Source organism: Elaeis guineensis, chromosome 8 (genome assembly GCF_000442705.2).
Source record: "Elaeis guineensis isolate ETL-2024a chromosome 8, EG11, whole genome shotgun sequence".
NCBI lineage: Eukaryota > Viridiplantae > Streptophyta > Magnoliopsida > Arecales > Arecaceae > Elaeis > Elaeis guineensis.
In genome coordinates, this window is record NC_026000.2 from 109,285,339 (window position 1) to 109,299,655 (window position 14,317).

General features: G+C 44.4%; 1 non-coding gene and 1 pseudogene across 1 annotated transcript; one reads left to right on the forward strand and one right to left on the reverse strand.

The window, feature by feature from the left end:
* The first annotated feature begins 2,018 nt into the window (after positions 1-2,018).
* On the forward strand, positions 2,019-2,123 carry LOC140851376 (small nucleolar RNA R71). Its single transcript, XR_012134129.1, has one exon. It is a non-coding gene; the product is annotated as a small nucleolar RNA R71 (small nucleolar RNA).
* Positions 2,124-4,451: 2,328 nt separating this feature from the next.
* On the reverse strand, positions 4,452-11,366 carry LOC114913307 (uncharacterized; annotated as a pseudogene).
* Between the last annotated feature and the right edge of the window lie 2,951 nt (positions 11,367-14,317).

Genomic DNA, 14,317 nt, shown 5'->3' on the forward strand with positions numbered 1-14,317 from the left:
GGTCAAGTCTGATGCAATGATTGCCGGGAGGGTGTCATTGAGTCCTAGAAATACATACTTGAGCGTAGCAGGAAGAGGTTTAATTCTAACGTAGGTGGTGATTCTAAAGATGGGACTATTGGTGTACTGGCTAATGTGGGCAATGGCTCATACTTGATTGTCCATGGAGGAGTGGTTTTATCGTGTGGTGTATCCAACAAGATGTTAACTTCTTTCATATATTCTCAAAGTCACACACTCCAAAGTGAGCCAAGCAAGTATCTAAGGGGTCTGGTGCTAGAATTGTGGGTGTTGCATCTTCTATAATGTCTTCTAGTGTATCTACTTCGAAGCAACTATCCATTAATGGTCCTTGGGAAGCACCAAACACATTCAGTCTCAGTTTCTTATTCCCAAACGATACGTCCATGACTCCTGTCCTACAATTAATGCATGCATTTGCCGTAGCTAGGAAGGGTTGTCCTAAGATAATGGGAATTTGTCTGGGGTTGCCACTTAGTTCCATGTCGAGAACCAGAAAATCAACTGGAAAGTAAAACTCATCTACCTTGACCAAGACATCCTCAAGCATTCCACGTGGTTCCTTAATTGATCTGTCGGCTAACTGCAGTGTGACTGATGTGGGTTTCAGTTCTCCGAATCCAAAAAGTTCATATACCGAACTAGGTAAAAGATTTACACTTGCCTCTAAATCCAGAAGAGCTTTTTCAATGTGATAATCTCCTATAACACAGGAAATGATGGGGGCTCCTGGGTCCTTAAGCTTTGGAGGAGTGGCATGCTGGAAGACAGAACTAGCCTGTTCAGTGAGACGTACTTTCTTTGGATTTGTGATCTAGATTTACGTTTTTGGGTGCACAAATCTTTCAAAAATTTGGCATAAGCAGGGACCTGTTTGATTACTCTAGAAGGGGAAGATTAATTTGGACTTGCTTAAACAATTCAACATCTCATCAAGTTTTCCTCCCTTCTTATCTGCAGGAATAGGGGCTTTCAGGGCATCCGGAAATGGGCTTTAGGCAAATAAGATGATTCCGGTGCAGTTGGTTCCTTCTCTATTTTCAGGTCCTCCTTGTTCTTGGGTGATTTGGATTCGGTTAGAGATTTAGGGTCGGTCTCATTGATTTTACTAGTGTGTTCAATGACCTTCCCACTTCTCAGAGTCATGATTGATTTGGCATGTTCAGAAAAAGCTTCTGGGTATTAGAACTTCAATCACAAATTGCCCTCTTGGGTTGCTCTCGGTTGGCTAGGTAATTTTCCTTCTTCCCTTCACTGAATGCAGTCGTTAGTTGACCTATTTGGGTCTCTAGCTTAGCAATGGATTGTGTGTGGGAGTTAAGGGTCTGAGTGTTAACTTCTAATCGTTCTAGTGCTTTCAGATTTTTTCTCAAAAGCTGAGCTATGACCAGTAGTAGACGGTTGAGGAACATTTTGAAATTGATGGTATGGTCCATGCCTATATGTTGGGTCTTGATATTGAGGTCGAGTTGTGGCAGGACCAACCACTGGTTGTGGTCTCCAGGAAAAATTTGGATGGTTTCTCCAGCCGGGGTTTAAGTGTTGAATATGGATCGTTTCTGGTCTGCGAGCTTGTTGAACTTGAGCTTGCTGAACCTGCTCGTGCACAAACTCAGGAAATTGAGGTGCGGCTGGGCATTCACTAACAAAATGGTTCGGATTTGCATACAATGCACAAACTTTTGGATTGGGTTAGGTGAAATCGGGGATTGTCCAGTATTTAGAAGAGATCTAATTTTTGGGACAGTTCATCTACCTTTTGATGGATATCTATGGCATTTCTACTTCATATATTCTACCTCTTTTTGGGTTTAACATGGTTTATCTCTAATAGAGGCAGACATATGATGTAATGAATTTTCACTTAAAATTTCAAACAGTTGCCATGCCTCGTCCTCACTTTTCAGCATGAATTCCCACCGCATGATGCATCGACCATTTGTCGATGTCTTTCAGAGAGCCCATCATAAAAAATTGGATTAACTGCCACTTGGGTACAGCATGGTGGGGACATTTTCTAATAAGGTCCTTTAATCTCTCCATGTTTCATGAAACATTTCTCCATCTAATTGGGAAAAACTAGTTATGGCTTTCCTTATTTGATTAGTTTTTCTTATGGAAAAATATTTCTTGAGAAACTCTCCTTGCAGCTGGTCCCAGGTTGATATAGTCATGGAATCCAAAGTATGTAGCCAGTATTTGGCTTTGTCCTTAAGTGAAAAAGGGAATAATTTTAACCTAAGAGCATCATCGGAGAAGTTGTGAATTTTGACAGTTGAGCATATCTCAAGAAATTCTTCAAGATGTTTATAAGGATCCTCATTACTAAGTCCATAAAATGAAGGTAACATTTGGATTATACTGGACTTAATTTCATATTGAGTGGCCTCCACAGGGGGCACTTGAATACAAGGAGAGTAGGTATATGTGGAAGGAGTAAAGTACTCCTTCAATTGCTTGGGTGGATCATTCTCCTGATTTCGGTCCATATTTCTACGTCTGTTGGCTCTAAAGGTTCTTTCTATTTCTAGATCAAAAGGTTGGATTTCTGGTCGTAACGATCTACGACCAAGCATACACCTTACAATTATACTGTAGAGCAAACACAGAAAATTTTTCTTTTTATAATATATATTTTTATAATAAAGTGAGAAAAGAATGAAGAAAATCTAAAGAGAAGAACCTAAGAATCTTAAATCTATGAAAAGGAAGAAATTAGTTAATGTTTAGATGTTAATTGCAATCAACTTAAACAAGCATAGACTCTCTATCCTAAGGTTAACTTAGATCTAGACAGCTCCTAACTTTCAAGACCGCCTTTGAGCACTCCAAGCTCAAGACTGACTAACTGACTCGGCCAGGTAAGCGTAAGATGTGGGAGGTTCCCTGCTCGTTGCTTTCCTTAGACACCAACTGAGTTGGCCAGGTCAGTCAACGGAATCAATTAAAAACCACTTTCTTTAACCACTTGCCTTAGACACCAAGCAATTAACCAATCCGCACTCGGTTCAACTCTAAAGCTTTCTTGTCCTATTGAGCTTGAAATTTCTAGGGCTGACGTCTAGTTGATTTTAAAATTAAGGCTTGGTTTAATGCAAAATGAAGGATATAATTTTTGGGCCAAGGAAGGATGATCAAATCCCCACCTTATCTGGTTAATGGGTTATTGCCCTTAAGATTAATTATGGAGATGAGATGCAAAAAAAAAAAAAAAAAAGATGTCCAATCAAGTTAGAAATTTTTATATTTGGGGTTACGCTATTTTAGTTAAGTGTTATGAAATGTCAGTGGCTTCTTATTTTTTATTTTTTTGCAAGAAAATAAGTTTAAGTGATTAAGTCTAAAAAGCAATAAATCACTAGGCTATAAAAAGTAGCAAATTATTCTAAGCAGAAAAATTCCTAAGATTAAAAAGTAGTAAATTAGTTATGCAAGGTAATTATGTGATTATGCAAATAAGATTATCTAGCTAGAAAGCACTGAAAAAAAAAAATTAAAGCGAGAAATAAAAACTGAAAAGCATTTTTTTTTTAATTTTTTTTTTCAATTCAACCGTGCTAAGATCTCCGGCAACGGCGCCAAAATTTGATGCGTAGTCGTTGATAGCACCAAAAATAACTCTACTCACTACGTAGGTAGGATGAGTCGAGATCGTATCCTCAGGGATCTTGGCTAAGTTGAGATTGCAAGATAAAAGAAAAAAAATGTTGTTTTTGATTTAGAAAATAAATTATCTTAAAATTGAGGTAATTAGAAAATAAAGAGCTCGGAAGTTTTGAATTACTTTGCACTAGCAGAGTTGTATCTCTTTTTTTTTAATTAAATGCATGTGATTAATCTTAGGAAAAATACCTGTCTTTCCTCGCACGCTCCGTACCCGTAGATCACGGCGCGTCTCCGGAAAGTACTAGGTAAACAACTCTTCTTTCCTCGGCACGTCCCGTACCCGTAGATCACGGTGCGTCTCCGGAAAGTAAAAGTTGTTCCTAATATTAATCTAATAGGAAAGCATAAATAAAAGCATATAAAGGAGAGCAAATAAAGAACTCATGACGATTTAAATAAAAAGCATAATCTTTATTGCATATAAAGAAATACAGGAAAGTTTAGAACAATAAACCATCTCTGTGTCGTTACAAAATTTCTTCTCCACTTCCGAGACTGCTAGCCTAGCTGCTCATGAAGTAGTCTCTTTCTATTCCTCTATGCAAAGCTCTAGAAGAATTTCTGGGCTCTCCCTCCAATAGGAGTACAAAAGTTTTTTTATAGGTATTAGGAGGAAGGAGTTTTATATGATTTTCTGATATGGGACTAAAAAAAATACTAAAAACCACGCGTCCAAATGCCGAACCCGCGTTTGCGCCCGCCTGCACGTCGTCCGCGTTCCGCGTCCTGCGCTGCTGCCACGATCCGTGCTTGCCCGCGTCCGCCCCGCATCCGCGTCCGTCCCGCGTCCGCATCCGCCTCGCGTCCGCGCGTTCATGCGCGCGCCCACGCGCTCACGTGGTCATTCGCGCGCCCAGAGCATTATTCACGTGAAACATTTTTTGTATATTTCAAAAAGAAACTTTTGTTTCTTCACAATGACATCTATATCCTTTTGGATTCCTTGCATAGTATCTTCATTTTCTATAATATCATATGTATTCTTCTTTTATTTTAATTTTATTTTAAGTCCAAATTTCTTCAAACTTGAGTCTTTTTGATCTATGAATTGAACTCTTTGTATCGGCGATCATCTTTCCTGTAAAACATAAAAAGAAACATCAAATTCTTAATAAATAAAATAAATTAAATATAATTTTCTACTTTAAATAACTTAAATTAAATGTTTATCACTCTCCAATAAATTGTTATGCAGAGATATTTGTAAGTAATTGCTGGACTTAAATGAATAAAAAAGAAAGTTTATAAGAAAATATACTGGAATTTACATCAACAAAGAGAGGGGTGGGGGAAGGAGAGCAATCAAATTGCCACCTTTGATTCTCGATTCCAAATTAGCACATGGACGGCATCAATCGAAAAGAAATCACCTTTCCTCTCTTCGTCAGAAGCTGCCCCAACTTCTTCCAAGCAAAGTGGGTGTAAGTTGGAGAGGGCGATCCGGCACACGATCTCATAGATGAAATCAAATGCTAGATTTGACGAAGAAAAGGAGGGAGACTTTGATCCTTCCCAATCCAACCCTGACCAGTTATTCCCACTGCCAAAATTCCAACCCTTATCGTCGCCCCCTCCGCCACCGAAGGGGCCGTTGTTGCCATCCTTATCATCGGAGATGGCATCCTCTTCGCCACCATCACCGTCGGTGAGGGAGCAATAGCGGGTGTGGCGAGGGCACAATGTTGACAGGATCGGATCTTCCCTTGCTGATCGTAGATCACGGAAGCAGTAGCAAGGATGGAAGAAAATCCTTGATGGCGGATCAGATCAGGCTTAGAAGAACCCTAGGCGTAAGGAAGAGGAGAGGAGAAACGTGAGGAAGAGCAATTCAGGGAGAAAAGGCTTCTATTTTGATTCCATACCATCAAAACCATACGCAAAATATATATATACATGGTCAATTTGACCCAAATCAAAAACTCCTTCAGCTAATCCAGTTTGGTACAATTTTCAAGCTCATGTACACCCATTTCTTGCCTTGCATACCCATTAGACTAAACCCCTAGTCTAATCCTTGGATTAGCTTTTTAAGACCTTCAAAATCAAAGTCTTAAGTCCCTAGAATTGAACCCAATTCTAGACCAAAACAGAATCCCAAAAGTCTTCTATCTGTGCTGTCGAGCCGGCTCTGTCAGGATTTGAGCCGGCTCTGGCACGCCTTCCCGCAGCATGCCAGGAAATGCTACTTTCTGTTCTCCTATTAGAGTTGGCTCTCTCAGGGTTTGAGCCGGCTCGACCTGGATCCGAGCTAGCTCGATCTATAGTTGAGCCAGCTCGACAGCTGTGTCATTCACTGGTGCCAAAAATACAACTCTCTGTCTGCTATTCGAGTCGGCTCTCTCAGAGCTCGAGTCGACTCGACTGCTGGTTGATGCTCCTGATGCTTTCTTCACACCTTATCCTTTCCTCATCGGTTCTCAAAGTTTGGAAGCACCACATCTGAGCTCACAATCTCCATCCTGGTGCTCTCAAACCTCTGTGAACTCAATCCTATCCACCAGTCCCATCAATGTCACACAATAGCGAAAGCTGTCCTGTGGAAGTACCTTCGTAAGTATTTCAGCTGGATTCTCCTTGGTGTGAACCTTCACTAGCACCACTTCATCTTTCACAAGCTCTCTGATTTCATGGTACCTGATGTCAATGTGCTTCGTTCTTGCATGATAAACGGAGTTCTGTGCAACCAACAAAGTACTCTGGCTGTCAGAATGCACTCTGACGGTCTTCTGTGGGAAGCCTATCTCCAAAGCCAAGCTCTTTAACCATAGGACTTCGCTACCTCTGTGATGCTAGTGTACTCCGCTTCTGTAGTAGACAAGGCCGTTATGAGTTGCAAGCAAGATCTTCATGAGATTGGACCTCCATACAGGCTGAACACAAAATCTATCATTGAGCGCCGAATGTCCACATCTCCATCAAAATCTGTATCTACAAACCTTTCTATAATCCCCTGAGCCTCGTTGGACATGTTGGAGTATCCATCGGCACCTCCTTGCTGAGCATAGCAAATACTAACTCCAACTATACCAACCAAGTATCTGAAAATATCTTTCAGTGCTTTCCAGTGCTTCTTGTCAGGCTGCGCAATAAATCTGCTCACCTGACTTATTGCATGAGCTATATCGGGCCTACAACACATCATAAAGTACATAACGTTCTCCACACCAGAGGCATAAGGTACTCTCTCCATCTCCTGAGCCTCCGTCTCAGTCTTTGGTGATATATTTTTCGAGAGTCTGAAGGCCCGACAAGTGGCAGTTCTGTAGGTTTTGCATCCTTCATCCTATATCTCTCCAAGATCTTCCTTATGTAGCCTCTCTGAGATAAGTGTAACAGCCTCTTGGATCTATCTCTGTTGATCTCCATAACTAGGATCTTTCGTGCAGACCCCAAATCCATCTCAAATTTTCGAGACAGCTTCTTTCAACTCCTACACAATTTCTTTACTCTTGCGTGCAATCAACATATCATCTATATATAAAAGTAAATATATCCTAGATCCATCATCCAGAGATCTAACATACACACATGGGTCATAATCACATCTGGAAAGGCCATTGCTCCTCACATAAGTATCAAATCGCTTGTACCACTGTCTAGGAGATTGCTTCAATCCGTATAGTGATTTCTTCAGCAAACAAACCATTCCATCTGATTTAGGTTCTCTAAACCCCTTTAGTTGCTCCATATAAATGCTCTCCTCTAAATGACCATGAAGGAATGCCGTCTTCACATCCATCTACTTCAAGTTCAGATTCTGTGCTGCTACAATGTTCAACAGCACTCTGATAGATGTATGCCTGACGATCGGAGAGATTACCTTTGTATAATCAACTCCTCTCTGTGAGTACCCTTTGGCTACTAGCCTAGCCTTGTACCTCACTCTACCTTATTCTGAAAGTGCCTCTTTTTTGGTATAAACTCACTTGGAGCCAATGGGTCGAGCATCCTTTGGTAAATCCACCAACTGTCATGTCTGGTTCTTCTTGAGAGACTCTATCTCCTTTATCATGGCCTGCATCCATGACTGTCGATCCGGACTCTTCATGGCCTCCTCAAAGATCTCTGGATCATTATTAAGAGTGGTGAGAGCATAGAAAATCGTCTCATCAATGCCATACTTGATCGATTTATGAACATTGTGCTTCGGCTTGTGCAGTGCTATTCTCTTAGCTATATCCTGCAAGTCTGTTGTCTGTGGCTGCCTTTGCACTTCCTTCCGGACAACATCCTCTCCTCGTCGATCCTCCATAAGTGTATGACCATGCCTTCCCAACTCCACCTCAAACTGAACACATTTCGAGCTTGAAGTTGAAGGCAAATCACCTGCGAGTGCTGTTCACTGCTGTCCTGAGCTGTCTTTTCTGCTCCATCCGTACTTTTCGACTTCCTCAAGATGCTCTTTTCATCAAAAATCATATTCCTGCTGATGACATACTTCTGAGAATGTGGTCCCACAGCAAGTAACCCTTCACATCTGCAAGATACCTGATGAAGATCATTTTCTATGACTTCGGATCCAACTTGCTCCATTCGACTTCCTTCACCAAAGCATAAGTCGGATAGTCAAACATCTTTAGATGGCCAAGCTCCACCTCCTTTCCACTTCAGATTGCCTCTGGAAGTCTTTCATTGAGTGATCTATGGGGAGACCTGTTAACAAGAAATCAAGCAAATGTTAGAGCATTCTCCCAAAAAGATTTGGGCAGTGATGCTTGCAGCCTCAAGCTCTTGGCCTTCTCAGTCAGTGTCCGATTTATCCTCTCTGTGACACCGTTCTGCTGAGAGGTCATCCTCAATGTGTAATGATACTTGATGCCATTTTCCTCATAGTACCTTCTGAACTTCAGACTTATGTACTCCCCTCCATTATCAGATCTTAAACACTTCACTGGCTGTCCTATCTCCTTCTCTACCTCAGCTCTCTAGACCTCAAATCAGGCAAACATCTCTGATTTTTTCTTGAGCAGGTACACCCAAACTCTCCTAGAGAAGTCATCTATAAAGGTGATAAAGTATTTATCTCCACCCCGAGCTACAACAGCTTCACTCCGCTTTATACGTCCGAGTGAACAAGCTTAAAAACAGCTTCACTCCGCTTGGAACTAGCAAACTTTACTCTGTGCTGTTTGCCGTAAATACAAGACTCACAAAGGTCATCACTCTCCTTCTTGAGTACTAGAATCAGTCCTCTCTTACTCAATTTCGTGAGCCCCTGATCACTCATGTGACCCGTACGATAGCGCCACAGTTGGTAGGCGAGTTGGTTCTCCTGTGCTATTGCAGAAGGCTCCGCACTATTAGTAACCACCGAGCCTTCTATCCTATACAGGTTATTGCTCAGTCTTCTCCCTTTCATCACCACCAAAGCATCCTTGGAGATCTTCAAACACCCACTCTCCGACTGACAACTGAAAGTATATCTCTGCTTCTCCAAGTAATCCAGGGATATTAAATTCTTCTTCAGTTCCGATACATGCTTCACATTGGTAAGTGTCCATATGACTCTATCATACATCCTCACCCTGATAGCACCAACACCAGTTACTCTACATGGGTGATCATCTCCAAGATTCATACTACCACCATCTGATTTCTCATAGGAGGCAAACCAATCATGATGTGCAGTGTAGTGGTGGGAACATGCTGAATCAAGTGTCCAATGGCTATCAAACTCTACTTTCCATCTGATACTACTAGTATATCATCTCCACTGTCTTCAGATGATAGAGCACCACTCCCACTGGTCAATCTAACCTTGTCCTTCCCCTTTTCATTCTTCAGAAGTGGGCAATTCCTCCTTAGATGATCAGACTGATGACACTTGTAGCATTTTACGGTCTTCAAATTTTCTCGAGACTTCGATCTGCTCTTAGACTTATCTCGAGTCATCTCCTTAGGTTTCCTTGTCTCTTATTCACAAGAAGCACCTTTGAGTTAGGGCTACTTTTACATAGCTTCTTTCGCGCTCATTTGATCTGAGAACTCCAATCACTTCCTCAAAATTCAGGATCTCTTTTCCATACACCAAAGTAGTGATAAGACCATCACAAGAAACTGGCAACGAACATAACAACAGAAGAGCTCTATCCTCCTCATCTATCTTTACATCAAGGCTCATGACATCCGAGCAAACTTGATTAAATTTTTGAATGTGGACAATCAGATCTCCTCCTTTGGGCATCCTTAAACTATATAGTTGCTTCTTCAATCACCATTTGTTTGTCATGTTCTTGTCCATGTATCTATTCTCAAGCTTCTTCCAGAGCTCTTTTGGTGTAGTCTCTGTGCTCATCTCAGGTAAAACCTCATCAGCAAGGCACATTTTAATTGTGCTAAAAGCTATTTCCTCCAATTCCTCCCAATCTTCAATAGAAATCTTTTCAGGTCTATCCCTAATCAAGATCTTGTAAATTCTATTCTGAACTAATAGATCCTTCATCCTTTGCTGTCAAATGGTGAAATTTTTCTTTCCATTAAACTTCCCAAAATCTGCCTTAAGGCTACTTGACGTCATTCCACACAGATTTCAATTCCAACACAAGGAATACTCATAAATCTATGTAATTTTGGGTAAAACAGGACAGTTTACTCAAGATCAAGATAGATCCTTGCCCAAATCAGACGTCCAAGACCTTTCCTCCACCAGATCTAGCTCCAGTGCTCTGATACCAATTGTTGATAGGATCGGATCTTTTCTTGCTGATCGTAGATCACGAAAGCAGCAGTAAGGATGGAAGAAAAATCTTGATGGCGGATCAGATCAGGCTTAGAAGAACCCTAGGCGTAAGGAAGAGGAAAGGAGAACCATGAGAAAGGGAGAGAGAGCAATTCAGGAGAAAAGGCTTCTATTCTGATTCCGTACGATCAAAACCATATACAAAATGTATATATACATGGTCAATTTGATCCAAACCAAAAACTCCCCCAGCTAGCCCAATTTGGTATAATTTTCAGGCCCATATACACCCATGTCTTGCCTTGCACCCCCATGAGACTAAACCCCTAGTCTAATCTTTGAATTAGCTCCTTAAGACCTCCAAAATCAAGGTCTTAAGCCCCTAGAATTAAATCCAATTCTAGACCAAAATAGAATCCCAAAAGTTTTTGTTCGTGTCGTTGAGCTGGTTCTATCAGGATCCGAGCCGGCTCTGGCATGCCTTCCCGTAGCATGCTAGGAAATGCTGCTTTTTGTTCTCCTGTTAGTGCCGGCTCTCTCAGGGTTCGAGCCGGCTCGACTTGGATCCGAGCCAGCTCGACTTATAGTCAAGCCAGCTCGACAGCTGTGTCATCCACTGGTGCCAAAAATACAAATCTCTGTCTGCTATCCGAGCCGGCTCTCTTAGAGCTCGAGCTGACTCGATTGCTGGTTGATGCTTCTGATGCTTTTTTCATATCTTGTCCTTTCCTCATTAGTTTCCAAGGCTTGGAAGTACCACACCTGAGCTTACATGTAGGGGGCGATAGGGGTCGGAGCGGATGGTGGTGGGGGGAGCGGCAGAGAGGGCGAGGGTTGGGGAGGGGCGGGCGAGGAGTTTGGTGGAGAAGGCGAGGTCGTGGGTCATAGCCAACGAGATGGCATTAGAGATCGCGGTAGAGATCTCCATCCCCATGCCCCCTTCGCCGCGGCCCCCTCGTCCTCCCCATCTTTGACCAATGGGAGGGGGGAGGTGGAAGGTTCGAAGCAAAAAAAAAAAAAAAAAAACACATTGCAAACGATGCATGGGAAAAACTATACACGTGGCAGAAGGAGGCTGATGCCTTCATTTTAATATATATAATATAGATGTATGTAGTTATGAAATGAGCTATAGATTCAACATAGATCTTTGACTAAAGATTTAACTAGTTCAAAAACAATGATGGGGCACCCAAATTGAAGATCCACACTATTGAGTTTGACCTAAACCTTTAAAAAATAGGTGGAAATAGAAAATCATATGTTTTGGATATCTTCAACATGCACATCAGTTGCATACAAAAATACATAGCATTAATTGTACTAATGTGAAAAATTATATGATAGGGCACATAAATTGAAGATCCACTTCATTGATTATTCTCTAGATATCTGAAAACATGGGTATTGTTGGGTATAAAATACCCCCCAGCCGAAGTTCGTGACAGGAGTGACCCTCCGGGGATTCTACTGACTTCCGACCTTCGGCGACGTCTCTCCGAACCTCTCTGGCGGCCGAGCCTCCGCAACACTCCCAAGTTTTGCCGATGGATAAGCTCCCACCAGCATCGACCGGATTCTTCGCGACGGACGGACTCCACCTAAATTTCCATGATGATCGACCACCTCTAGACTTCTTCCGGACTCCTACGGGAGCCGGACTCTGTCCCCGACTCCAAATGCAGGTAGACTCCATCCGGACTCCTACAGGAGCCGGACTTCGTCCCGACTCCGAATGCAGGTAGACTTCATCCGGACTCCTACGGGAGCCGGATTTCGTCCCGACTTCAACTGCAGGAAGACTTCAACGGGAGCCGGACTTCGTCCCCGACTTCAACTGCGGGTAGACTCCATCCGGACTCCTACGGGAGCCGGACTTCGTCCCCGACTTCAACTGCAGGTAGACTCCATCCGGACTCCTATGGGAGCCGGACTCTGTCCCCGACTCCAAATGCAGGTAGACTCCATCCGGACTCCTACGGAGCCGGACTCTGTCCCCGACTCCAAATGCAGGTAGACTTCATCCATACTCCTACGGGAGCCGGACTTCGTCCCCGACTTCAACTGCGGGAAGACTTCATCCGGACTCCTACGGGAGCCGGACTTCGTCCCCGACTCAACTGCGGAAGACTTCATCCGGACTCCTACGGGAGCCGGATTCCGTCCCGACTCCAAATGCAGGTGGACCTCACCCCGAACTCCTACAAGGATTGGACTTCGAGCTCCTACTGCAAGCACCCACTCCGAGTTTCTGCTACAAACGATCTACTTCAAATTCCTACCACGAGCGGTCCGCGCCGGATTCCCACCGTAAGCCTTTGGCCGAGCTTCCATCGAGGGCGGATTCCTTTCGGATTTCTATTGTAGACAGGCCTTGGCCGAGACTCCTCGATAAATGATCCCCATCCGGGCTTCTACGGAGAATCAGACTTCGATCGAACTTCGCCGACAGGCCTGGACCCCCTGGCAGGCCACAGTAACGGCCACGACTCTGCTCCACTTCCTGCGACGGATCCCGCGCGGCTCCATTACTCCCTGGCAGGCCACAGTAACGGTCACGACTCTGCTCCACTTCCTGCGACGGATCCCGTGCGGCTCCATTACTCCCTGGCAGGCCATGGTAACGGCCACTATGCTCCACTTCCTGCGACGGATACCGCGCGGCTTCTCCACCCTCTGGCAAGTCGCGACAACGGACGCCGCTTCACTCCCCGCAACAGACTCCACGTGGCAGATCGCAGTAATGGCCACGATTTCACTCCACTACGTTTCAGAGCAGATTCCTCCTGGCCCCGAATGGTCCGCTGCAGACGGTTACGAACGTCGCTATCATCTATTGCACCCTCTGCTATAAAAAGGGGATCCCAGATACGTTATTCTCTAAGCTCTAATTTCTATCCCAAAAACTCTGCTAAAATTTCGTTCGAATACTCCATTCTTGTTGAGGTAGAGAACTGACTTGAGCATCGGAGGGTCTTGCCGGAGCAACCCCAACTCCGGTTTAGACTTCTTTTGCAGGTCCCGACGGCGACCGCGACTCCCTCGACTCCAGCTTCTCCGACGCAGGCGGATTTTTGCACCAACAGGATTGGCGCTAGAGGAAGGGCCTGTGTCTTCGCAGTACCCTTGTTATTAAAGGAGCGCTCAACGGGACCGCCTCCGATCATCTTTTCCGACGACCTCTCCTCCCCCCACTAGATCTTCGCCCGATGCCTCCCCGCAAAGCATCCACACAGCGATCCACGACCTCTGCGGTCAGATCTCAGGCTCCGGCTTCACCTCCAGTTTCTCAGCCTCCTCCCTTCCTCCGGCTACGGCGGTTGGCGCGGAACAATTCGACTTACTGACCCAGCAGGTCAGAGGCCTCGCTGAAGCGGTGCAGGCCATGCAGCAGCAGCAACAGCCGCAGGCGTCAGTGCGGCTGGAGAGAATGTCGTCGGAACTCCAAAATCCGACGGTGGGACGGGCCACTTGGGCCAGTCGCCCCGTCTTTTCGAAAAGACGAATCCGAGGGTGGAGAGCCCTCAGTCGGATCACGATTCCACCCCTGGAAGAACTCTACCTCCATTCTGCCAGAAGACCCTCGAGACCCGTAGTCGAGAGGATTTCCTGGACCGGAGGCTCCAGGAGATGAACCGACGGATCGAAGAACTCCGCCACGCTCCCCCGCTTATGGTGAGGACATTTGTACTGACCCTTCCTTTTCTCAAATGATCATGCAGGAACCGATCCCGCCAAACTTCAAGCTCCTTCAATTTGAAAGCTACGATGGGACTTCGGACCCAGTTGACCACCTGGAGGCCTTCCGGACAATGATGCTGCTTCATGGCGTGCCCGATGCCATTCTATGCCGAGCCTTCCCATCCACCTTGAAGGGAGCGGCGAGAAACTGGTACTCGGCGCTGAAGCCGGGTACCATCTTTTCCTTCGATCAGATGAGCCACCAGTTTG